Below are 26,841 nucleotides of genomic sequence, written 5' to 3' on the forward strand. Positions count from 1 at the left end.
ACCGCTCCACGGCATGTGGGATCTTCCCAGACCGGGGCACGAACCCGCGTCCCCTGCATTGGCAGGTGGACTCTCAACCACTGTGCCACCAGGGAAGCCCGAGAGCTAACATTTATTAAGTACCTTTTTTCTTGTAAACATATGATATAATTTCTCATTTAATTATCAACAACTCTACTAAGTGGGTAGTATTCTTATTCCATTTTTGTAGGTGAGGAAACAGACTCAAAATCAATTGCTCAAATTCACACATACTTGGTAAGTACCAGAGTTGGGATTTGAACTGAGATCATTAAGAACTCTAAAGGTCTGAATGTAATTCTGAAAAGAGAGGCTATAGAGTTGAAGGTGAGCTCAGAGGCTGAGTGAATTGCCCAAGTCTTTGCCATGGGCCAGTGACACATCCATTTGTCTCCTAGCCCACTGCTCTTTAGTGCAACAAATGATTTCCTCTCTGTTTCATTTTCAGTGTTCAACAAAGTTATGGAAGAAAATACTTTAGGTGAGGATTTACTGATGGCGAAATTTCTAGAAATTTCCTACTGTCAAAGATGCAAATATTTTAAATTTATGAAAGAGTGAACCAAACTACTTGAGCATCTGAGAACTTTCTTTTCACTTTGGTCTGGGGAAGCTTGCAAATTATATGCCTTTGTAGAAAATGATTTGATTTATAACCTCAGAAATGTATATGAAAGCTAAGGATTTTCCTTGTTTTGGAACTGTGATACATCATTTATTTAAAGGTAGTAAGAATAGTTTAAATGACAAAGAAGAGAATCTGAGACAATTTAGAAAAATTTATATAAAATATAAATTGCATAAACCTCTATATCATTTTAGTTATAGAGACTGGCACTCCTTTTCTGGCTCTTTCCTCTCAATTTAATTCATTAGAAGTCTTTAAAGCTCCTTTTTCTATACTTTTCACTATTAAAATTATTTTTTTCCTTCATTCTTTTCCTCTTGATAATTTTTTTCCACTTCTTATTACTGAGTTATGTTTCCATTACATCTCAGCACATGGCATGATGTTGTTTACATCAAATCCATCTAACTGTATTTTAGAGATTGTTAATTGTGCTCTTTTAGTAATGATAGGAATGTAGCAAGAACACATACTCCTCATATCATCCGTTTACTCCCATAATTGGAATAAATTCTTTCTGATGTGTTATGTATTGAGAATCATACAACTTTTAAACCATCAAGAGGACATTTGCTAGAGCCGTAAATAATAGAATCTTAGAATAACCATGGAAGAGGACTAATTTTGCACAGGAGAAAACAAAAGCCCAAGTGCAAATTGGTTTCTCTCATCAGCCAGTAGTCTGAGTCATATAACCTAAAGTAAATGATGTCCTTTCTATATAGTACTGATTAAATGAATCTGTAATGCTTGCTCCCTTAGTTGATTTGGTTTTGGAGGTGTATATTATAATACATGCAAAGTTGGGAATGCTTTTGGACCCAAAAGCATTTATAAACATAGTTTATAAACATAGAATCACTGGTAAAGATAGAACAAGTAAGTGTACAGCATATTTCTTCTGGCTACTTGGGCTCTTCATCATGAAGCCAGGTTATAAGTCAGCAGAATCACCTTAGAAAGGCCCTCAAGGTCAGTGATATTTTATTCCTTGTTGCCTCTAGAGTAGCCATAAATAAAAGGCATAGACCTACATTTTCTCTGTTAGAATATACATTATATGCTAAATGAAATCTTTGGCTCTTTTTGACGGTCTCTCTGCATTAAAGAACAACAGAGCCAAGTCCAACTGCATGACCACTGTCTTTGACATGATTGTAGTTTTCTGATGATGCCAAATCCACAAAGCATGTTCAAGTCTACGACCTGAGAGAGAAAAGGTTTTGTTCAAGGTGAGTTATGATTACTTCAGTAGAAATATATTTCGAAGTGTAATTTCTGGAATGTGTTACTTTATGATATGTAAGTCTAGAAGGAGATATATTCCCCCTTCCCCCAATAAGGTCATTTTCTCATTTTTCTTTACTGATTGCAAAAATAATAGATTGATGGAGAAAATCTAAGCAATATGGAAAAGTATTAAAAAATAAAGTCATCCTAATACCCAAGAAATGTTAACATTTTGATAAACATTCCCCCCAACATCTCTCTATGCATTTATTTTGTCTATCTACGTTTGTGTATTTATGTAAATGATATAATATTCTTTTGTACTTTGTTTTTTACTCAACAATCTGTCATGGATATTCTCTTTCCTTTAATAAGTATTAAATTCCTTTTAACATCTATGTAGCCGTCCCATGTATAGCTATGTATAGCTATACCAGAATTTAACTAATCCCCAAGTGATGGATATTAGGTTGTTTCTAATTATGATTATAATAAACAAGGGCTGAGTTAACATTTTATACATGTATCTTTTTAAAAATTTTTATTGGCGTATAGTTGATTTACAATGATGTGTTAGTTTCAGGTGTACAGCAAAGTGAATCAGTTATACACATACATATAACCATTGTTTTTTAGATTGTTTTTCCATGTAGGCCATTACAGAGTATTGAGTAGAGTTCCCTGTGCTATACAGTAGGTGCTTATTAGTTATCTATTTTGTATATAGTAGTGCTTATACATGTAGAATTACCAGTAAAATAGATAAATTCCTATAAATCTGATCCATGTCATTCATTTGCTGTCCAAAAACTTCTTTTTACATTTTACCAATTTTCGTTGCTACCGACAACATTGGAGAATATGGTAGCAGATCCTTCAGTTCACTGACTTGCAAGTCTTCAAATATTCAATATTAACATACATGAATTTTGGCAAACACGTGTCATTCTTACTGAGTAGATTAAAACAGATGTGACATTAAGGATTAGTAGGCAAAACGAGTCTTTCTGACTGTTTGCCAAGCTGTCAGAAAAAAGTTCTTCTTCCTCCACACTCTTACATACAATACTTTGTATATACCTCTAATGCAATATATCTGATTTTCAGTTATATTCTTAGGTGTCTTTCCAATTAAAACGTTAGCTCCCTGAAGGCAGAAACTGTACTGCAACCCTGCAAGGATCTTGTAAGCTGTGTCTGTCCCTCAGTAAACTTTGCAGATGGATAAATCAACACAAAACTTTTTGTTTGCTTCTCCCTCAATTAGCAGCTTCCACCTCCTTCTTTTCCTTTGGCTTTTGAGATATAAGAGTAAGATTTGCCCAGGGCAAACAGACTTGGAGCATGGGAGGCAGCATTGTGTAATGGATGTTAAATAGGCCTAGTTTTAACTTTTGGCTTTCTGATTTTGTTAGCTCTATAACCCTGGGCAAATTGCCTAATTTCCTTCTCTGTAAAATGAAGGTAATTGGTTTGACTTCAGAAAGTACAGATTAAAGGGATCATGTTTTAAAGCCTTTAGCATGGTGCCTAGTGTAACACTTGATAAATAGTAGCTGTATTATTTTCTCAAAGGAACAGATATACTAAAAAACAAAACAAAACAAAACCTACCCTCCAAACAAAATACAATATCACTGGCTATTTCTGCCTTCTACTCTTGTGGACACAACTTCTGTATTGGAGGCAACCAGAAGCTAAAATGTTAATAGAGATTAGGTCTGAGACTCTTAACAAAATCAATCTGAATCATGTCTGTAGATAAAAATTAAGTTTTTGGTTTTCAAAACTGATAGAGGTGCTCAGTTTATTGAAATAGGGGAAGAATAGGATTGGGCCAGATAGGGTAACAGTAGAGTATTTTATTAGGTTAAAAAATAACTTTAGGCAGTCTCTAGCCTAAAGCATTATACAATTCCAGAGAATAAAAAAAAAAATGTGAAAGTTGAACTGTCGTGATCTTTGTTCTTTCTTAACTAGCAACTGACCTTTCGTAATGACAAACTTTTTTAACCTTTTTTGCACTAGAACCATTATTGGTTTTCACCATGCTTGCCTTACTGTACTTGAGCATATGTACCTGAGCTTATTTTCCATGTAACAGTTGGGTCTTAAAAATGTGGAAACAGGGCTTCCCTGGTGGCGCAGTGGTTGAGAGTCCGCCTGCCGATGCAGGGGACACGGGTTCATGCCGAGGTCTGGGAAGATCCCACATGCCGCGGAGCGGCTAGGCCCGTGAGCCATGGCCGCTGAGCCTGCACATCTGGAGCCTGTGCTCCGCAACGGGAGAAGCCACAACGCGTACCGAAAAAAAAAAAAAAAAAAAAAAAGTGTGGGAACAACTTGTGGACCTGCTCATTAAAGTGTCAACCAGGTTTCTGCATTTGCTGCTAGAGACGGCTCAGAAAAATTCAGCGTCACCCGTGTGTCATATTTTCAATACCTTCTTCCCTCCACACAGATTTCTTGTATATTAAGCTGGTTATAAACAGTGAGTGCTCTTCTAAAAATCTGTGACACCAAATGTGGCAACATCTTCTGCACATAATAAGTGTTTGCAAATTTCGGTCAAAGATAGCTGTCTTTGAAAGGCAGAATTAAAAAGAAAAAAAGATGAGCAAAATATATACTTCAGGAGACCAATTGAATATCCTCTTCTATGGAAGCAAAGACACACTTATTCTCCTTCCTCTAAGGAAGCCAGATCCTGATTCATTTTTTGTTTAAGACTCAGCAGAAACACAATGCTTCATTTTATAGAAGCTTATTACAACCCAATGACAGCACTATAATTTCCTTCAGGGTGAAGTGCTTCACTTGGCTTTAGGCCAGCTAAGCTCCATGTCATTTAGCACTTCTGTAACTTCTGACACAGGCAAATACCTTCACAGTAAGTGCATTCTGTATTCCTTTAGGAAGCATTTTTTAAAAACGTTGTTTTAACAGTAACTCATTTGAAGCAGCAGTCAGATTTTGCATGTGACCAGATTTCATTTCCCTGATGCGGGCATTCAGATAGTTCATAAACCATTGCAAATGACGGTACCACCCACTTCTTCTGAGGCCAAAGCAGTCATAAAGTCAGTTTGGCATGCAGAGGGCCTTTTGGTTCTTTTGTCAAAGGAAACCTGTAATTGTAAAATTCCTCCTTGGTTTCATCGTTCACATAGACCTAAGTAATGTTCCCTTGTCTTTTTCTGGTTATGTCCTATGTGGTCAGTCTTGATATTGTTTTGAAGAAGTTATAGACAGTTAAGTAAACATCTTAAGGAAATAGCTAAGATCTAAAGCTAGGAACACTTCATATTTTTGTCTATAAAAAAAGACACATATGGGCTTCCCTGGTGGCGCAGTTGTTGAGAGTCCGCCTGCCGATGCAGGGGACACGGGTTCGTGCCCTGGTCCGGGAAGATCCCACATGCCGCGGAGCGGCTGGGCCCGTGAGCCATGGCCACTGAGCCTGTGCATCTGGAGCCTGTGCTCTGCAACGGGAGAGGCCACAACAGTGAGAGGCCCGTGTACCGGAAAAAAAAAAAAAAAAAAGACACATAGTTTTTTTAGAAGCCTCATACCCCACCCCCCATGCCTGTCACTTGTTATCACTGTGGACTTTTGCCCCAGGAGACTGTGTCTCTACATAAAAGTTGTGTAATCCTTACTTCCTGAATGGGACCTACCTAAGTGCTTACACATAATACTCACCTCCCACATGGATAGGAACGGTGGCTGCTGGGTGACGGGAGGGGACATGCCAGAGGGGTGAGGGGAGGAATCCTCAGAAGCAAGCACAGCTATGGAGCAGATCTTTGATCCAACAGCAAAGCTGAGTCCAGCCAATTAGAGACATGGCATTCTGCTTTAGCAACCAACATGACATGACAAGCATGCTGCGACTACTTCCAAAGACTTCCCTCCTTTTGGCTTAGACTGGGGGTGGGATGAGGATAGAAAGTGGGAAGACTAAGGGGAAAAACAAAGTATTAGTTTCTTTCCCCATTTATTGACTATAAACACAAACATTGACTAGGTGCTCTTTATGGGGCCAGGCACTGTGCTCAGTGTTTTACATGCAATCTCTTTCTTAGTTCTCACAATACCATCAAGCAGGTAGGTTTCAGTCTTCATTTAGCAGTGAAGGAAACTGAGCCTTTGGAGAGGCTGAGAAAGTTGCCCAAGGTCACACAGTATCCTGCTATGAGGCCAAGCCTATGCTCTTAACCAATGTGCTATACTGCCTCTCTGTGTTAGAACATCTTTCTTCTTTTCTCCCCAGCACAGTGGAAGCTAAGTAGAAGATAAGAAACCTGGTAGATGGTAGATGTCTGGAGGGAGTAGTTCTTTGTCGTAATATTAATATTATATTGTTATAGTCAAGTATGTTAAATTGTTATGTTTATCTGAAACAACTAAGAAACTTAAATCGGCTTGAGCAAATGTAATTCAAGCTGTTTGATCTCTAAAATGGGGTTATAATGATCCCTGTCTGTTGGCCTCTCTCTGTCTGTCTCTGGTTTTCTGAAGTGAGCTTTTGTTTTGCAGGAACAGTTGTTACGGAGCAATACCAGCTGCAGGGGAACAATTCCTGACATTATCTCCTCCCGCACTCTAACTTCCCTCCCCACAACCTCCGGTCCTGGCAAGTGCTATTATTTTGAATGGATATTGCCAGGGACAGGAAGCTCTCACATTTATTTCTCTGATACAATTTATTGAAGCAAAAGCTTCTCCCAAAGAGGCCCCAAGCAGTGTATCTGGTTCAGATACAAACCTTCAGGGGAGAAAAAGTCTGCCAATACAATTGAGCTGGAAGCTAGAGAGACAGAAGGAGGCGGAACACTTCTGGGAGTTTTGAGCACTCTGATGTCCATAACCTCCTATGCTTGGTGCCCTCAGGGGTAGTTGCATCTCAAAGCATAAACTGGAGAAAAGAGAGCTTCCGACATCATGTAATGTCTTCTGATGGAAATGTTAGATTTAGGGTTGGTCTAATTTACTTTGACTACTCATTTCTGAAAATGGCCTGTGAGATGCAGAACCCATCCATAAGTTAAGGCTTCCCCTTATTCCAGATTTCCTGTAAGGGAGTATGTTCAGATAACCCAAACCTGATAATCATACAGATAACCAAAATCTGTGTGAATTCCCCAGGTCTTCCACAAAAGTGTAAAGCTTTCTGTTATATTGGAGGTTCTCAATCTTCTGGGTTTGTGACATACTTTCAAGTGCTGGAATTTTTGGCAACACAAATGAAGGACTTCAAAGAATCAAAGCTACACCACCATCCCCATTACGCACAGTGTTCATAAAAATAACTACAGCAGGGCACAGCTTGTGTGCTTGCCTTTCTGTGCTATGTCTAGGTTCAAGGACAGCTGTTTACTGCCCTAACCTTGATGTCTAATACGTTCATGGAAAAAACTGTTTACATGTTTCAGAAAACATACAATCTTTGTTGCTGGTTTGCTATTACTCTTTGCAGGATGAATCTTGGCATCTCAGTAACAGTATGTATACTCAGTAGCAGAAAAGATAAATTTTTTTTTTTGCAAAATTTGGTGAAGGTTCAAATTCTGGGGTGCCATAGCATACTTTTTAAAAACCACTGCCCTATATACTTGAAAAGTAAATCATGATAAAAGAGCAGAATGAAAAAAAAGAACTGCATCTGAGGGAGCTTGCCCAAATGGTGCTACCCTGGCATCTGAAAGCAGACCTTTGCCTTCTCTGGGTGGGATGACAATGCTTTTCATATTAATGACACTCAGAGCTGGCTGCTTTGGGAGACATTTAGACAAGAGGTAGCTTGGTAAAGTCTGGATAATGAGTCAAGAATTTCGATGGGTTCTCATAGTTTGATGATTTAGAGATGGATACATGGAAAACAATATTAAATATATATACTTAAAAGTTGTCACTTGTTTGGTATTAAAGGATCAGGTTGACAAGTCCCTGGCATGCATTTAGAGAAGCTTGTGGTATTATCACTCCACGTTCAAATCATGCAAGTGATTCGAAGGAGATTGGCCAAGTTTATTTCATTCATATGCACATTAATTTAGAAATTTGGCTGGGAAACTTTCTTTCCCTTTGTCTTAAAGTAAATATCTGAAGTTGATCCCTTTTAAATACCACAGAATTCATTCCTCAACTTTCATAGTATCGTAGGCAAATGTAATTCTGAGTAGTTTTGAGAAAGGGGCCAGAAAGAGAAGGGATGAATAAAACCCAACACATTTCAGAGTTAGGCTGTGCCTAGTGCTTCTATGCAGTGTGGCTGGGCCAATACCTTGTTCAAACATTTGTTGATGGTCTGCTATGCACTAAGTCTAAATTCTAGGCTCTGGCGATAAAACAGTGAATAAAACAGATCAGTTTCCATTGTTTTTCCTGGGAGAGGAAAATAATAAAGTACACAAATAAATATACGATATGGCAGAAAGGGAGAAACAGAGAGTCATGGGGTGGAAAGGGAGCTACCAGTGCTAATGCATAATGGGTAGTTAGGGAAGGACTTCTGATAAGGTGACATTTGAACAGAGACCTGGTGAGCCACGTGGGTATCTGTGGCAACTGAATTCCAGGCTGAAGAACATCAAAGGCAATGAACCCGAGGTGGCAGCGTAATTGGCAAGCTCAAGACCAACAAGAAGACCATTGTGAATGTATCAGAGTGAGCCAGGATGGCACTGGTAGGTGGTAAGATGGAGGGTGAGGGAAGAATCATATTGGTTCTTATAGATCAGTGTAAGACTTTGGCTTTTATTCTGAGTGAGAGGAATCCACTGAAGAGTTTTGAGCAGAGGAGTGACATGATCAGGCTTATATTTTGGCTGCTGTGTGGGAGACATGGTGACAGGGAGAGTGGGTAGGAGGCTATTTTGATAATCCAGGTGAGAAATGATAGTGGCTTGGATCAGGATGGTAGTGGTGGCAGTGGTGAGAAGTGGTCAGACTCTGGATGTATTTTAAAGATAGAGTTGACATGATTTGCTGGTGGATTGAATGTGGAGTGTGAAAGAAAGAGAGGAGACAAAGATGACTCCAAGGTAATTTCCACTTGGTTCCCAGGGAAATGGCCCTTCCCTTGGTAATTTTTCTAGATGTGAACTGTGGGTGCGACAGTGGGGACAGGAATGGGGTCACAAGGAAGCAGGATATGCTCAGAATGGGGATTTAGGTGGCTTGTTTCTCAGTGCATAATTATAAACAGATTTGGTTCAATCTATCCATTTGGTACCCAGAGTTTGTAATGATATTTGGGAAACCTTAAACCCAAACCAAATTATTTTCCCCTGGAATCCTGAAGGCAGTTCTAGTTACTCCTCCTCAAGGACGAGAGAAGTGTAGAGAGGAGGGTATAGAGAGAACACTCTGTCTAAACAGCTGGAGGGAAGGCTGAGAAGTTTGAAATCTTTTCTCTGGAAGAATGAGGATCAGTTTGAAATTTGCAAAATTATGAAGAGCATGGGGGAAAAAAAACAGGTTTTTTTTTCACCTTTCCTTTCAACATTAGAATTTGCCTGGCTAAGCTTACAGAGGTGATATTTAAGCAGTGAAAAGGAATTGTTATTTTGCACAGCAGATAATAAATATATACAACTATAGACTTCAGGGATGACATATTGATAGATCGAAAATATAAATAGAGTTGAAAAGGGTTTAGAAAATTCAGGGATGGTGTATGTATAATAAATTATTATGCAAACTAGGGATTCAGTTGTACCTTACCAAAATTTTTTGAGTGGGTATTTGTGTATATTATTATACTAACTGCTATATGAGATATAGTAATAATAAAATACAATCCCTATGCTCAAGAGTTTGTAATCAATAGGCATGATGACATGTGCGTGAGTACAAAAATTCAAACTCCTTTATAGGGCACTATGGTAGATTGATTGCATTAATGGCCTGTCCCTGTTTCCAGTCTTTGCCCTGTATCTTTGTAATTCTGTCCAATTAGACTCTGGGTATATCCATGTGACTTGCTCTGGTCCATGGAATGTTAGCAAATATGATGGCAAGCAGAGGCTTGAAAAACATGTGTGATTTCTCTTGCCCTCTTGCATGACTGGGTGTATTCTCTTTTTCACCTCTGCTTTGTTGTGAACATGCCCAGGCTAACCTACTGCAGATATGTGAGAAACAACTAGAGAAGAGCCAAGGCCATATTAAACCAGCTGACAGCCAGCCAACTCCAAACATGTGAGAACGCTCAGCCAAGATCAGCGGAAGGGCCTCCACAGTGCACACTTCTGACTGCTGACCTGTGAGTGATACCAGGTGAGACCAGGAGAGCCACCCAGCTGAACTGTAGGCTCATGAGCAATAATAAATGGCTATTGTTTTAAGTCACAGAGTTTGGGGATGATTTGTTATGCAGCATCATTGTGGCAATAGATAACTGATACAGGCAGTCAAGGTTCTTTGCAGTGTGACCCCTGCCTACCTCTTTAGTTTCATGTCCCACCACCACTTTATGTCCATTCAGGCAACTGATTTACCTGAATTCCTAAAATGAGATATGGTCTCTCATGCCTTTTTACATGCTATTATCTATTTCTGAAAAGCACATGTCCATCTCTTCCTGGACAACTATCCTTCCGTCAGAGTTCAGATCCGCTGCTCTGGTGGAGAGTCATCCTGATGCCCCAGGCTGTGTCACATGCTCCTTCCCTGTGCCAGTGGGAGCAGGTCTAGCACAGAACACACACACACATGATTACAATTTAGTATGTTAAGTGTGTTCTCTCCCTCATAAGCAGAAGTGTCTTGAAGGCAGGGATGGTATTCTCTATATCCTGAGTGCAGTGTTTGGTACAAAATAGAATTTCCATACACACTGGTAAGCTTATTAAAATCATCTCTTTACCTTAATGTAACAGAGTTCTAAGTCCCATAAAGAAAGGAAAAATACTAAGAAAACAGAGAATATTTCATAGAAAAAGGAGAAATTGAAATGCTCCTTAGATTTAATGGATGGAGAGGGTTTGGGAGGTGGAGAACGTTTCAGGCAGAAGTTACAGCCATGAACAATGGCAAAGTGGTACTTTGGTGGTTGAATTGTCCAGTGTCATTTTATTGGAGGATTCATAAGCTGTTGTGATGAGACAGGGTCATTTTGTGGGGACTGGAATAGCATGTTAAGATATTTGCTTCATTTTGTAAGGGAGTGACACCATAAGAACCATATTTTGATGGGTTACTTTGGAAGCAGCATATAGAATATATTGGGGGTCAGAGGGCAGACAGCAGAAGCAAGAAGAACTACAATCCTGCAGCCTGTGGAACAAAAACCACATTCACAGAAAGACAGACAAAATGAAAAGGCAGAGGACTATGTACCAGCTGAAGGAACAAGATAAAACCCCAGAAAAACAACTATATGAAGTCGATATAGGCAATCTTCCAGAAAAAGAATTCAGAATAATGATAGTGAAGATGATCCAGGACTTCGGTAAAAGAATGGAGGCAAAGATTGAGAAGATGCAAGAAATGTTTAACAAAGACCTAGAAGAATGAAAGAACAAACACTCAGAAGAATTAAAGAACAAATAAACATAGATGAATAATACAATAACTGAAATGAAAAATACAGTAGGAGGAATCAATAGCAGAATAACTGAGGCAGAAGAATGGATAAGGGACCTGGAAGACAGAATGGTGGAATTCACTGCTGTGGAACAGAATAAAGAAAGAAGAATGAAAAGAAATGAAGACAGCCTAAGAGACCTCTGGGACAACATTAAATGTAGCAACATTCGCATTATAGGGGTCCCAGAAGCAGAACAGAGAGAGAAAGGACCTGAGAAAACATTTGAAGAGATTATAGTCAAAAACTTCCCTAACATGGGAAAGGAAATAGCCACCCAAGTCCAGGAAGCGCAGAGAGTCCCTGGCAGGAGAAACCTAAGGAGAAACACACTGAGACACAAGGGAAAAATGACAAATAACATACAAGGGAATTCCCATAAGGTTAACAGCTAATTTCTCAGCAGAAACTCTACAAACCAGAAGAGCGTGGCGATATATTTAAAGTGATGAAAGGGAAGAACCTACAACAAAGTTTACTCTACCCAGCAAGGATCTCACTCAGATTCAACAGAGAAATCAAAAGCTTTACAGACAAGCAAAAGGTTAGAGAATTCAGCACCACTAAACCAGCTCTACAACAAATGCTAAAGGAACTTCTCTAAGTGGAAAACACAAGAGAAGAAAAGGACCTACAAAACCAAACCCAAAACAATTAAGAAAATGGTAATAGGAACATACATATCGATAATTACCTTAAATGTAAATGGATTAAATGCTCTAACCAAAAGACACAGGCTCACTGAATGGATACAAAAACAAGACCCTTATATATGCTGTCTACAAGAGACCCACTTCAGACCTAGGGACACATACAGACTGAAAGTGAGGGGATGGGAAAAGATACTCCATGCAAATGGAAATCAAAAGAAAGCTGGAGTAGCAGTACTCATATCAGATAAAATAGACTTTAAAATAAAGACTATTACAAGAGACAAAGAAGGACACTACATAATGATCAATCCAAGAAGAAGATATAACAATTATAAATATATATGCACCCAACATAGGAGCACCTCAATACATAAGGCAAACGCTAACAGCTATAAAAGAGGAAATCAACAGTAACACAATAATAGTGGGGGACTTTAACACCTCACTTACACCAATGGACAGATCATCCAGACAGAAAATTAATATAGAAACACAAGCTTTAAATGACACAATAGACCAGATAGATTTAATCGATATTTATAAGACATTCCATCCAAAAACAGCAGATTACACTTTCTTCTCAAGTGCACACTGAACATTTTCCAGAATAGCTCACATCTTGGGTCACAAATCAAGCCTTGGTAAATTTAAGAAAATTGAAATCATATCAAGCATCTTTTCCAGCATCAATGCTATGAGATTAGAAATAAATTACAGGGGAAAAATGTAAAAAACGTGAACACATGGAGGCTAAACAATGCATTACTAAATAACCAAGGGATCACTGAAGAAATCAAAGAGGAAATAAAAAAATACCTAGAGACAAATGACAATGAAAACACGATGACCCAAAACCTATGGGATGCAGCAAAAGCAGTTCTAAGAGAGAATTTTATAGCAATACAATCTTACCTCAAGAAACAAGAAAAATCTCAAATAAACAATCTAACCTTACACCTAAAGGAACTAGAGAAAGAAGAACAAGCAAAACTCAAAGTTAGTAGAAGGAAGGAAATCATAAAGCAGAGCAGAACAGAAATAAATGAAATACAAACAAAAAAAACCAATAGCAAAGATCAATAAAACTAAAAGCTGGTTCTTGAGAAGATAAACAAAATTGGTGAACCTTTAGCCAGACTTATCAAGAAAAAGAGGGAGAGGACTCAGATCAATAAAATTAGAAATGAAAAAGGAGAAGTTACCACGGACACCGCAGAAATACAAAACATCATAAGAGGCTACTACAAGCAACTCTATGCCAATAAAATGGACAACCTGGAAGAAATGGACAAATTCTTAGAAAGGTATAGCCTTCCAAGACTGAACCAGTAAGAAATAGAAAATATGAACAAACCAATCACAAGTAATGAAATTGAAACTGTGATTTAAAAAAAAAGAATATATTGAGGGTCATAAGAGAGAGATTGGATATGTGGAACCATCTCTGGGCTTTTGGGACAATTCAGACAAAAGGCAGTGGTGATAGTGGGAATGTGTATGAATATATAGGACATGGTAACTAAATGTGGAAGTTGGGAAAGAGGAGATAATTGAAGATGACTCAGATTTCTCTCCTAATGTCTGGGAAAGAGGAGCAGGCTTGGCAGAACATGAAGTCCAGTTTGGACACACTGGGTTTGAGTTGGATGTAGGTGGAGATCTCTAGCAAGCAGTGAGAAATGTGGACCTGGATCAGAGATGGCACATTTGGGAATCTTTAGTCTATAAAGGATCATCAGAAGTATGAAGTCCAGTAAGATGAGAGGCTCTGGACAGACCCATGCGTAATGCCTTCATCTGTAGAACAAGAAGAGAAAGTGGAGCCTGCCAGGGAGACAGAGATAGGAGAAACTAGAGCCACATGGAAGGAGATAGCAGACAAGGCAAAGGGGGAGCCTAGACTGGGATGGTGCCCGTTACAGATCGGAAGAGAAGCTGATGGGAATGAGGACTCAGAAGGGGCGAGTGGAATTGATCTTTAGAAGGATGTTGGTGTCTTTGAGAAAATAATGTTTTGGTTCATAGTTATCGGTTTTGAAGTCAAATTGCAAAGATAGATTTGGAGGCAAAGAGTGTATGCAAGAGATTTGATGAAGAGAGATGAAATAAGAGCCGAAGATTGAGAGAAGATATAAATGATTTCGTCATTGGTGTAGTTAAATGGGTGGGGTGGGATGTGGTTAGGATAAGGGATGGCTCAAAAGCTCCCAGAGGATATGGGAAAAAGTAGAATTGAGAGCACATAAAGGGAGGTTTGCCTTTAGTAGGGGAACTGCACCTTTTTTTTCTGAGAGGAGGATCATTTATCCTTTACCATTTTAGGGGACAAGCATGGCTTCACACAGTCCATATTTGAACTGTACTCACAGAGACAAGATATCACACTAGATGATCAACCACTTGACATTGTCTGGCAATTGTCATTTCTTAACTTCTCTTAGAGATCAAAAGCAATTATAAAATGAAATGTGAGTATATTAGTCTCTTCGATAACCCACTTTTTTGTCTAACCAAGAGAGTCAAACTGCTGAGGTAAAACAAAAGTGCTTTTTTTTTTTTTTTTTTTCCTGTACGCGGGCCTCTCACTGTTGTGGCCTCTCCCGTTGCAGAGCACAGGCTGCGGACGCGCAGGCTCAGCGGCCATGGCTCACGGGCCCAGCCGCTCCGCGGCATGTGGGATCTTCCCGGACCGGGGCACGAACTGTGTCCCCTGCATCGGCAGGCGGACTCTCAACCACTGCGCCACCAGGGAAGCCCCCATGGTTTTTTAAAGGGTAGGAAATGAAGCAGATTTATTTATCAAATGCCTATTTATCCAGCTTTGCTTATGTCTCCAAAATTTGAGGGTAATGGGAATGGATAATAATTTTGGTATAATGTTAGACACAATCTTTATATGCTCTTTATATGATCATTCCTTCATTTCACTTTAGTATTTTGCAAAACAGAAAAACATTTTCACAGGTAGTTTCAAAAATAGACCCATAACTTTGTATATACTTACTTGCTTCTATAATTAAGCAAACACACATGAAAATATTTGTGCTAAAGTGGTAGAAATTTGTAGATAATTTTAAAGTTTATTCATCAAAATTCCCTTCAGTGTGATTGATGCCTTTTTAAAAAATAAATTTATTTGTTTTGGCTGCATTGGGTCTCCATTGCTGTGTGGGCTTTCTCTAGTTGTGGCGAGCAGGGGCTACTCTTCGTTGGGGTGCGCGGGCTTCCCATTGTGGTGGTTTCTCTTGCTGCGGAGCACGGGCTCTAGGTCTGCGGGCTTCAGTAGTTGTGGCTCGCGGGCTCAGTAGTTGTGGCTTGTGGGCTCTAGAGTGCAGGCTCAGTAGTGTGGCGCTCGGGCTTAGTTGCTCCACGGCGTGTGGGATCTTCCCAGACTAGGGCTCGAACCCATGTCCTCTGCATTGGCACACAGATTCTTAAACACTGCACCACCAGGGAAGCCCTGATGAATGCTTTTATAACCAAAAAAAAATGTCAAGAATTGATCTTTGAACCAAGTCTTTATATAAGGAGTGGTTGTGGTGGGGTTTCTCATTGCTATGTTGGTTTGGTTTACAGTTGTTCCAGTACTCTGAGTCTGTCCTTAGAAGTTCTTTTATTAGAATATTTGGGTGACTTTGTTTTCACTGGGGGTGCCAGGATATGGAGGGAAAAAAGACTAAGGGCAAACAAGACTGTTGCAGGTGGGTGGACAGTCTCTCAAATTGCTTTCATGTCATTTGGCAGGAAGGGAACTGGCCACCCCCATCCCACCCCTCATCGCCATTCCTTCTGCCCTAGCACAGACTGTTGATGATGTTTTGTAAGGACAGGCTGGGGAGTTGAGGGGTCCCTCAGAAGGAGGGCTGCTTTGATCTCTGCTGGACCTCCAAGCAACCCTGATCTCTTGGGTCATGTCTCTTTTTGAGGATTCTCAGTTTGTGACGGTGTCTGAACAAGGAAGAAACGCTGTATCTGCACTGTTGACTGTGGGGTGTTTGACTGCCTGTCCCAGTTCAGATTCCAACATACCCTATTGAAGAGGACACCTTACAAGTCTGAACTTTGGCTTGGGCAACTGAGAATGAAAGCATTTTTCTTTTGAACCATTTGTGCTTTATAAAATACCTCAAGGGAAACGATTTTAATTCTGGAGCCCTAATAAAGAACATAGGAAAATGTTCTTTGATGGTTTCTTTGATGAAGAAAAATCTTGATGTATAAAGCAGATGATACAAGTAACCCTGTCTCCCTAAATACTGTTACTTAACCTGTATTTAATATTTTTAGAATTCTTTGCAGAGAAAGCATAATGTAAGCAAAAATAGGTGAGAAGGGAAAATGATAGTTTTTCCCTGTTACGGTTTATAGGCACTAAGATATGGAAATTCTCCCTGGAGTGTCTATAATTCTTAATAAAAGTTCCAAGAAAATCTACTTTTAAAAAGTGCACACAAAGCTAAAGAGAAGAATTCCACTTTCTAGGAATTCTCAGGGGCAGACATCTTAATGGAGTGTCACTTAATTGTCAAAGAAAAAATTGACGTGTCACTCAAATTTGGTTCTCCTGCTTCTATTTTCTTTGCCTTTCTTTCTAAGAATTGATACTGAAACTAGCGGGGAGCTTCCATTTTCTTTTCTAACAATTCCCAGGCCGAGTCTTTGTTTCTTCCTTTTGGCCCTTCTCTCGTCTGCAGGCAACTAAGGGTACTAATTCATTTCTTTCTGTCCTCATGTACAGGGAGGAAAGACCTAGTTACAAAGCACATATTTCCATCCTCTGACAGGATATGATAGATAATAATCTCAAATCATGGTGGCTTAGTTTTAGACTTGAAGTTCTGATGGCTTTGGGGGATTCGTTCTTGATATTTTGAATTTATTGTCTGTAACTGTTTATGAATATATGCTGTAACACATATCTATTTGAGTCCATTTCTCCCCCTTAAATACTGTAGTGAATCTCCATCATCCTCAGATAAAGCCCAAAGTCTTTTGAATGCCCAGAATCTCCTTTCCCTCATGCTTTGTCTGGTTGACCCTTCCTCTCTTTATGGGTTCAACTCAGCATTCATCAATTACAGGAAACGTCTTGGGTTTCAGGATGTGTACAGGCAAGCCATCTCTGCTCCTGTATCACTTAGCATATTATAATAAATTCATTCACTGATTAATTGGTTCAAAAAATATTTATTGAGCACTTACTCTTATTGGCTTAGCTCTGTAAACCCCACCAGGTTAGGGTTGTTTGTTATAAATAGACTTTGATAAATATTTGTTCAACTAAAATGGATATATATTATTTTTAGTTTTAAAAAAGGCTTAACTTGTTATTCACGAATGAACTTGCCATTAGAGAGGCAATGTGATGTGGTTAAATAAAAAAGACCTCCCCTCCCATTCCCCGGAGTCAAAAGCAGAATAACTAGAGGTAGTGGCTAAGAGCCTAGATTTCAGAGTCAAACTGTGTCCAGACTGTGGCTCTTCTGCTTGCTGGCTTTGTGACATCAGGTCAATTGGCCAGTCTCCTTGTGTCTCACATGTGAGATGGAAGTCACAACAATACCTGGTCCACAGGGTTATTGAGAGGATTAAATGAGGAAGGTACAGTGAGGTACAATTAAATGAGAAAGGAGTGCAATGTAAACTCCATAGTGTCATATTTATTTATTTATTCAGATTATTAATTTGCTCAATTGCATCCTTGATTGTGCTTCTCAAGCTTTAATGTATATACAAATCACTTGGGGATTTTGTTAAAGTACAGGTTCTGATTCAGTAGGTCTGGGGTGGGGCCCAAGATTCTGCATTTCTAATATGCTCTCAGAGATGCCCTAGCCCAGCGGTCCCCAACTTTTTGGCAACAGGGACTGGTTTGGAAGACAATTTTTCCACGGAACGGGGTCAGGGGGTGGTTTCGGGATGCTTCAAGTTCATTACATTTATTGTGCACTTTATTTCTATTATTATTACACTGTAGTAGATAATGAACTAATTCTACAACTCACCATAATGCAGAATCAGTGGGAGCCCTGAGCTTGTTTTCACTTGCCACTCACTGATAGGGTTTTGATATGAGTCTGCAAGCAACTGATTTATTATGGTCACTGTGCAGTCAAACCTCTCTGCTAATGATAATCTGTATTTGTAGCCACTCGCCAGCGCTAGCTTCACTGCCTCAGCTCCGCCTCAGATCATCAGGCATTAGATTCTCATAAGGAGCGCGCAACCTACATCCCTCACATGCGCAGTTCACAGCAGGGTTCGCCCTCCTGTGAGAATCTAATGCCGCCACTGATCTGACAGGAGGAGGAGCTCAGGCGGTTATGCGAGCGATGGGGAGTGGCTGTAAATACAGCTGAAGCTTTGGGCTCCCTCACCCGCCGCTCGCCTCCTGCCGTGCAGCCTGGTTCCTAATAGGCCACGTACCCTGATCCCTGGCCCAGGGGGTTGGGGACCCCTGCCCTAGTCCACAGACCACACTTTGGTCTAGTCTAGAGAGGTGGTTCTCAAACTTTATTGTGCACCAGAATCTTCTGGATGACTTGTTAAAACGACTGCTGGGTCTCACCTGCAGAGTTTCTGCTTCAGCAGGTCTTAGGTTGGGCCCGATAATTTACATTTCTAACCAGCTCGCAGGTGATGCTGATGCTGCTGATCTGGGAACTTCACACTTTGAGAACCACTGATCAGAAAACAGAAGATTGTTTTACTTGGAGAGTAAATTACTTTGCTATGCTACAGAAAACAGGAGTTGGAGGCTTGAGACTTAGATTCTGACTCTTAGATTTTAGTTCTGGTACCTAAACACATTTAGCATTATTTTTAAACAATAGTTGACACTAGTGTGTCCTTATGGCTTTGTGTTGTCTAAGGCCTGCTACAGCTGTAGCTGTAATAATCTAATCCTAACCTAGGACCCCTGATAAGGATCGCCATGAGAGCCAGTGAGATTTTGGCTCTTGATCAATTGTCCTCTTTCTCAGATGAAGGTGGAAATGAGAGGAAAATATTTCAGTAAAGTTCTCATTAGGCTTTGTGAACACTGGCCCATGTTTTGATAGCCTTTGCTGTAGGAAATGAATCACTCAGGTAATGGATTCTCTTTATGGACTTAACGGGAGGCTTGGTACATTTGGAGGACACACATGGTTTAAAGTATTCTCCAGGGAATTATTCCTAGCAAATCATTAAAAAAGGGGTGGGGTTCATCATACATGAGTGCTGAATTTTGTCAAAAGCTTTTTTTTTTTACAGACACCCTTTCTGTTTATTTGTCAGACTAAGCCAGATTGTACATATATCTAAAAGTCTTCCTTCCTCCTCTATCCTTGCCATGGCTGAATGATGGGCAGAGTGTAATTCTCCCACTCTATTGACAGGTTTGGCCATGTTACTTACCTTTGTCCAGTGGAAAGTTAAAAGATGTGATGGGAACACAGGCTTTAAATCACTTGCATGGTTTGGCTTGACCGCCTGTGTTCCTGTCATCTACATTTTTACCTAGAATTCCACTCTGGGGAATTGATCCTACAGAAATACACATGTACACAAAAATTATACAGAGTGATGGTCATCATAGAATTGATTATAAAGGCAAAACACTGGGAGGAACCTAATGGAAGAATGGGTAAATAAGTTATAGTATATTCTTACTGTGAAATTTTATGCAGTATGTCTTTAAAGGGAAAGATGTGAATGGTATATAAAATAGGAAAAGCAAATTGCAGAACTCTATATAATACTATTTTTGTAATAACAAAAATTATAATTGTGCATATGCAAAGATGCATATTTGCATCTTTATTATATACATATAGAAAAAACCCGAAAAGTAGCTCTGGGTACTGCAATTGGGAGAAATAGAGAAAAGGAAACTGCTGCTGACAGTTTTTTAAATGTCATATATAAAACATGTATAAGATAAAAAATTTAATGAGTAAAAGATACAAAATGAAAGTGAGAGCTTCTTTCCTTCTCTTAACACCAGCTCCCATCCCACTGATCATAGTTTCCTGTAACTCATTCCAGAAAATGTTTTAATGCATATATTCACATAATATATGCATCTATTTATTTGTTCTAATAAACATGTTACACATTGTACTGCTACTTGTTCTTTTGCTTTTGATGACACAGAACTACCTTATTCTTTCACAGAGGCATCCTTATTCCATCATATGGAATTACAGTCATTTAGTTAACATGTCCCCCCCATTTTTTTAATAGATCTTTATTGGAGTATAATTGCTTCACAATATTGTATTAGTTTCTGTTGCACAACAAAGCGAATCAGCCGTATGCATACACATGTCTCCATATCCCCTGCTCTTGAGCCTCCCTCCCATCCTCTCTGTCCCACCCCTCTAGGTGGTCACAAAGCACCGAGCCGATCTCCCTGTGCTACGGGGCTGCTTCCCACCAGCCAACTATTTTGCATTTGGTAGTGTGTCTATGTTGATGTTACTCTCACTTCGCCCCAGCTTCGAGCCCTGCTGCCCCATGTCCTCATGTCCATTCTCTATGTCTACCTCTTTATTCCTGCCCAGCAACTAGGTTCATCAGTACCATTTGTTTTTTGTTTTTTTTAGATTCCACATATATGTGTTAGGATACGGTATTTGTTTTTCGCTTTCTGACTTACTTCACTCTAGGTCCATCCACCTCACTAAAAATAACTCAATTTCGTTTCTTTTTATGGCTGAGTAAAAGTCCATTGTATATATGTGCCACATCTTCTTTATCCATTCATCTGTCGATGGACATTTAGGTTGCTTCCATGTCCTGGCTATTGTAAATAGTGCTGCAATGAACGTTGTGGTACATGACTTTTTGAGTTATGGTTTTCTCAGGGTATACTCCCAGTGGTGGGATTGCTGGGTCAAATAGTAGTTCTATTTTTAGTTTTTTAAGGAACCTCCATACTGTTTCCCATAGTGGTTGTATCAATTTACATTCCCACCAACAGTGCAGGAGGGTTCCCTTTTCACCACACACTTTCCAGCATTTATTGTTTGTAGATTTTTTGACAAAGGCCATCCTGACTGGCGTGAGGTGATACCTCATAGTAGTTTTGGTTTGCATTTCTCTAATGAGTAAAGATGTTGAGCATCCTTTCATGTGTTTGTTGGCAATCTGTATATCTTCTTTGGAGAAGTGTCTATTTAGGTCTTCTGCCCATTTTTGGACTGGGTTGTTTGTTTTATTGAGATTGAGCTGCGTGAGTTGCTTGTATGTTTTGGAGATTAATCCTTTGTCAGTTGCTTCATTTGAAAATAGCTGCTGCCATCTCAGGACCTAATAATGTGGTACTCTTCCCCTAAATCTGAGTTAGTTTAAGGATATCAAGAGAAATCCCTGTTTCTATATAGACAGAATAATAACTAATGGGTGATCCCAGGAGATTTCAGTTATATTAGTTGTTACAACTGGTTTATAATAATATAACATCTCATATGTTGAAACTTAAATAGCAATATATATATGTGTGTGTGTGCGAAAAAGACACTAGTAAGAGGAACTTTGAAACTTTTTACTCTAATCATATGCCTACTTTTAGCCAGTATTTATGAAGGCCAACATTATTCCTCTTCAGTAACTGTATTTCCCTACTTTCTCCAAGGGTCATGTGAAAGACTGTGTATAATTCAGAAGAGTTATTTCTACACTGAGAAAAAAAATACCTCATATTTAAATCAATTCAAGTCTCTGCCTGACATCTAGGCTGTATCTAGGACACATCTGGACCTTTGGAAACATCCAAATTTGACTGAGTTTTCTAGTTTTCAACAGAATATTTAGTAAATAAAAGAATGAGGAACTTATACTAATCATTGTTTTTTTAAAGGCAAGAGCCTGTCCGTGGAGCCTCTATCACTAGAGCGCAGCCGTTATTTCTTGTCATACATCAGACGTCCCCCACGTTAGTGGAGGAGGCTTACATTCAACGGGTGTGGTTTTTGAGGTTGCCACATGCCTTGCCATGTCTTAAAATATCTCTCTCTGGTTGCCAGATGGTCTGGGGAAGCACCAAACACAAGCCTCATTGACCATAGAACTTGGTGTCTTAGGACTGAAAGCTCTTTCAGGATACCTCTTCAGTTTCTGTTTTTAAATATCTGGAGCATTTCAAGCCCTAAACCAAGATCTGGCTCCTCTTCCCCTCCTACCTTTAGTGCAAGCAGAGAGTAAGAATTGATTTGGGGCACAGAAAGTGAATGCTGACGTTGCACCATTCCCCTGAGAATACATTATTAGTCATTAACTACTTTCCGGAAGAAAGTCTCCCTTCTTCAGCCTAAATCCTTTGGAAATTGTGTGAATAAGAGATGTGGAGAAACCTCATGGGGCACCTCTTCTGAGAGTCTGCAATATGTACCTTAAGGTACCTGGCAGGGGTGGAGGAAGCAGCCTCATATATACTCTTCAGGTCCAATTCCCCATTGTGTGTAGACACATAAAATGCCATTTACTTCCAGTTATTGAATGATAATGTCTTGAAAATGAGAAGGACAACTGTCTTGAAGGCAAAGTCAAAGAGCATTATTTAGGGAGGGGAATTACTTTTCCTACTTATAGAATGGAAAAATGAGATAAATTGGTTTGAAAAGAGAAAAATAAATATATTGCAAGGAAGATTTTATTTATCAAACATTTATTGAGTACCTGCTACATGCCAGGGATAGTTCTAGACTCTGGATATAAAATAGTCAGTGGACTAGGCCTCATGCGCTTCCCACTCTAGTGGAAGGGATGGCAGGAGACCTAACCCTGTGTGTGTGTGTTTGTGTGTGTGTGAAGAAGAATCAGAGGACATTCCCCTAAAGAGGTGATGTTTAAGCCAAGACCTGAAAGAGGTTAGATGGACAAAGTCCTCAGTTTAGTTCGGCTTCATTTTCAATGATCCTGTTACAAAACAAGACAAAAATTCAGTTCTAGATATTTTATTTTTCTTACCCTTTGATGGTTGCCTCCCAGAGATACAATTCTAATTTCAACAGGAGATAATTGGATTGATATCTCTTTTCCTAACCCTTGCATAGATATTTATTATTTCTTGTATCCCCCTTGGCAACCACAAGTCTGTTCTCTATGAGGGGTGATGTCTTAATAGTCTCTGTTCAGGTACAATATAGCTCTATGATGAGTAAACAAAGAAGTCAAGATGGATGAAGAAAAGAAATAGCTGCTTTCACAGCATCATCTTGCACTGAGAAAAGTATATCAAAATATCCTTCTTCCCATACAATTTATTCAATCCTTAACAAACTTATTGAGCATCTACCATGTGCAGGCCCTGTGTTTGTCATGGAGATCCAATGGTGAGCAAAATAGACATTGTACTGGCTCTTGTGGAGTGTATAGTCTGATGGAGGAAGACAGATTCATATAAATAATCACTCAGGTATCTAGTTCTTAAGTCTATCAAAAGAGACAATGTAGGCAAAAGCATTGAAATAAAATGTTTTAGCTGGGACTTCGCTGGTGGTGCTGTGGTTAAGAATCCGCCTGCCAATGCAGGGGACATGGGTTTGATCCCTGGTCTGGGAAGATCCCACATGCCTCGGAGCAACTAAGCCCGCGAGCCACAGCTACTGAGCCTGCGTGCTGCAATTACTGAAGCCCGTGTGCCTAGACCCCATGCTCTACAACAAGAGAAGCCCTCGCTCTCGCAACTAGAGAAAGCCTGTGCACAGCAGCGAAGACCCAACGCGACCAAAAAAAAAAAAAAAAAAAAAAAAGATTTTAGCTAAATATAGCAGGAAAGTTTAAAGTTTTGTTCAATTTTTGTCTGTAACTCATATTTTCTTCCTCTCTTCCCCTCATCCTCCTGCAATAATTATTTAAACTTAAGACTTCTATACTAAAAATATCATAAATTATTGTTTATTTTGGTTACTTTATTACTTGGCTTGCCTCGATGGCCAATGGCAAAATGCATTTTGGAGTAAACACCAGTCCGATTTACCCCCAAGTTGTTTTCCAATATTTAGTGAGTCAGAATTCTATTTTTGCGTGGAAGTTTTGGAGCTCTGAAAAATTACCAACATCCATAATCAGGGGTGTATATTCTTGCACATTAAGAATATGAAAGGACAAATAGCTACAGAGGTATAAAATATGAGTAACAGTCATTTGCACTGCTATCCACATGTCAGGAAGACTACTCTTAGAAGCTTATGAAGTAATTATACATAGCCCAACATATTTTTTTTCTGGCTCCAGATCTAAGAAAATAACTTAAAACAACTTTTAATTTTTTTAGTATTAGAAGGTAGACACTGGAGGAGCAAACTAACCTCTTTAATATGGCAAGACAACATACTACTAGTCAGTTGATGTTTCATAGTCTCCTTTGAAATTTGTGGACATAAATTAGAAAAAAATCCCAGAATTAATTTCTTTTCTTTCTATTTTTTTCTTGATTGCCTTCCTTTCTTTTTCCTTCCTTTTCCTTCACTCCCCTCTCCTGCCCTCCCTTCTCCCTGTTTTCCCTTCCCTTCCTTTCCCTTCTCTTTCTTTTTTCCTGAATGCTGTCATGTGGACCTCTGAGCTGTGTTGCTAATATTCATGATACATATGCTATTGATAGATAGTAAAGTATGGGGGTGAGAGGGCACACGAAAAGGTGTGATGATATTGGAGAATACTTTCCACAGATATTTGATTTCTCAGGTCAAGGAAACTGCTAATAATCTGAAAAGGAAAGACTTATTTACTACTTTTGCTTAATGCTGTGAAAATATGATCTTTAGTCCTAGTCTGTTGTTAAGTTGCCTACTGTTTTAATAAAAATACTAGAGCTGGATTGGTAAGAATAAAGATAGCAAGTTAAGAAAGATGGAATAAAAGAAATGAAAAAATAAAAGGGTGAAACACCACTGACATCATCACCACTAAAGAAGATACTTCCCCCAAATCAATGTCCCACCTCTGTTCATCTTCCTGGCCACAGATAGCAGCCAGATAAGAACTGTTTAAAGAAGCAGCGAATAGAACAGTGGTTACCACAGGCGGGGAGGTAGAGGAAGTGGGGAGATGTTGGTCAAAGTGTACAAATGTGCAGTTATGTCAGATGCATAAGTCTAGAGATCTAATGCATGGCATGATGGCTGTAGTTGATCATACTGTAACGAATACTGAAAATTTGCTAAACGGTCTTGCCACATGTACACAAAAGGTGACTACGTGAGGTGATGGCATGTTCATTAGCTTGACAGTAGTAATCATTTCACTATGTATGTGTATATCAAATCATGCTGTATGCCTTAAATATACATAATTTTTATTAAGAAACATATATAAGATGCACTTCTTATGCTCTAAATCATGCATTCTCTGCAGGGTGATATCATCGCCAAGGAGTTGACAATTAATTTATACACAGTATATCTATCACATTAACATTTCATGGAGGAGGGGAGTGATTTTAAAAAATGTCTAAAAGGTTCTTCAGGGGAAGGAAATAATGAAAACAAATGCTTGAGAAACACCGCCCTTGATGGTATGTTTGTGCTGTGTAGAGGAGATAACTTACTTCTGGTGAAATTACTTAAATCATTATTTTTATTCTGCTGTAAGATTAGTCACTTATTCTTTTTTTTAAATTACTTAATTCTTAAAGAATTTGATATTTATGTTACAACATCAACTAGGAAATGACCATGGTAGGATGAAGTCAAAATAGTAGCACAGCTAATAAATGACAGACAAGCCTGAGACAAATTGATAGGCTTCTCAGTAGCCTTACTATAAATCTAACAAAGCAGGACCCAAACAGACTCGTTATATTGGCAATAAAGAAGGGGAAGGACGTAAATCCTTCTTTGCTTATTTACAGAATCTATAGTTTTCATGTGTACATGTACAGTAGCCATTCTCTAACTTGCCAGATTAACAGAGGTTCTCCATACTCTCTGTAATACATCCTGGCTGAGGTCCATGGTACGTGGAAAACTCCAGGCTAGTAGGCTACTTGCTAGTACAGCTCAAGCTTCTGTTCTTCCCAGTTAAGTCATATGCTTACCAAGAGTGAACTTGGTTTGTTCCCAAACCTGTTAATGCCATTTGCATTTGTTACCATCTTAGTTATTATTCAAGAAAATAGCAGGCAAGTGTAGGGAATCAAAAAGAAAGAGGATTATTGTTTCTACAAACACCGAGTTGAATGCTTTAGAAAGAACCAATAAAGAGAGTCACAAATTTAAATTGAGAAGAGTCAAGGTGGTTGTACACTTGTGCCCAGCCACGTTCAAGTTCAGGTATGGAGAAGGTAGAGCTTTGGATTTAGCCAATTTGGGGGTTTTACCAGAGGAGTCTGAAGGAGGAAAAGAAGGCCTAGGGAGTTAAAGGTATATGTGAGTTAGTGAGTATAGTGATGGATATTGGACTTTAAGATGGCTAAGGAGGAAAATGAGAACATAAAGGTTGTGAGAGACACTGAAAAGAGGGTAGGCTTGGTCAAATGGAAGGGGTTGGGGGTAAGAGAGTCATCTGATATATTGGAGGTTGTAACTGGAGAATGGAATGCTTGAAATTGAGATTACAGAGGGGGTGCAGTTAATGGTAATGACAAGGTAGGATTGGGTGGTTGTAGTGGACAACTCAATGGGAGTGAATAAAAAGGATATGAGAGGCCAGGTTATATTGGATGGATATTGAAACCACCAAGAACTATTCCAGGAATAGGGTTGGAGGGAGACAGTGAAGTGGCTCAAGGA

The sequence above is a fragment of the Mesoplodon bidens genome, assembly GCF_964165515.1.
Source record: "Mesoplodon bidens genome assembly, chromosome: 8".
In the NCBI taxonomy this organism is placed as follows: Eukaryota; Metazoa; Chordata; class Mammalia; order Artiodactyla; family Ziphiidae; genus Mesoplodon; species Mesoplodon bidens.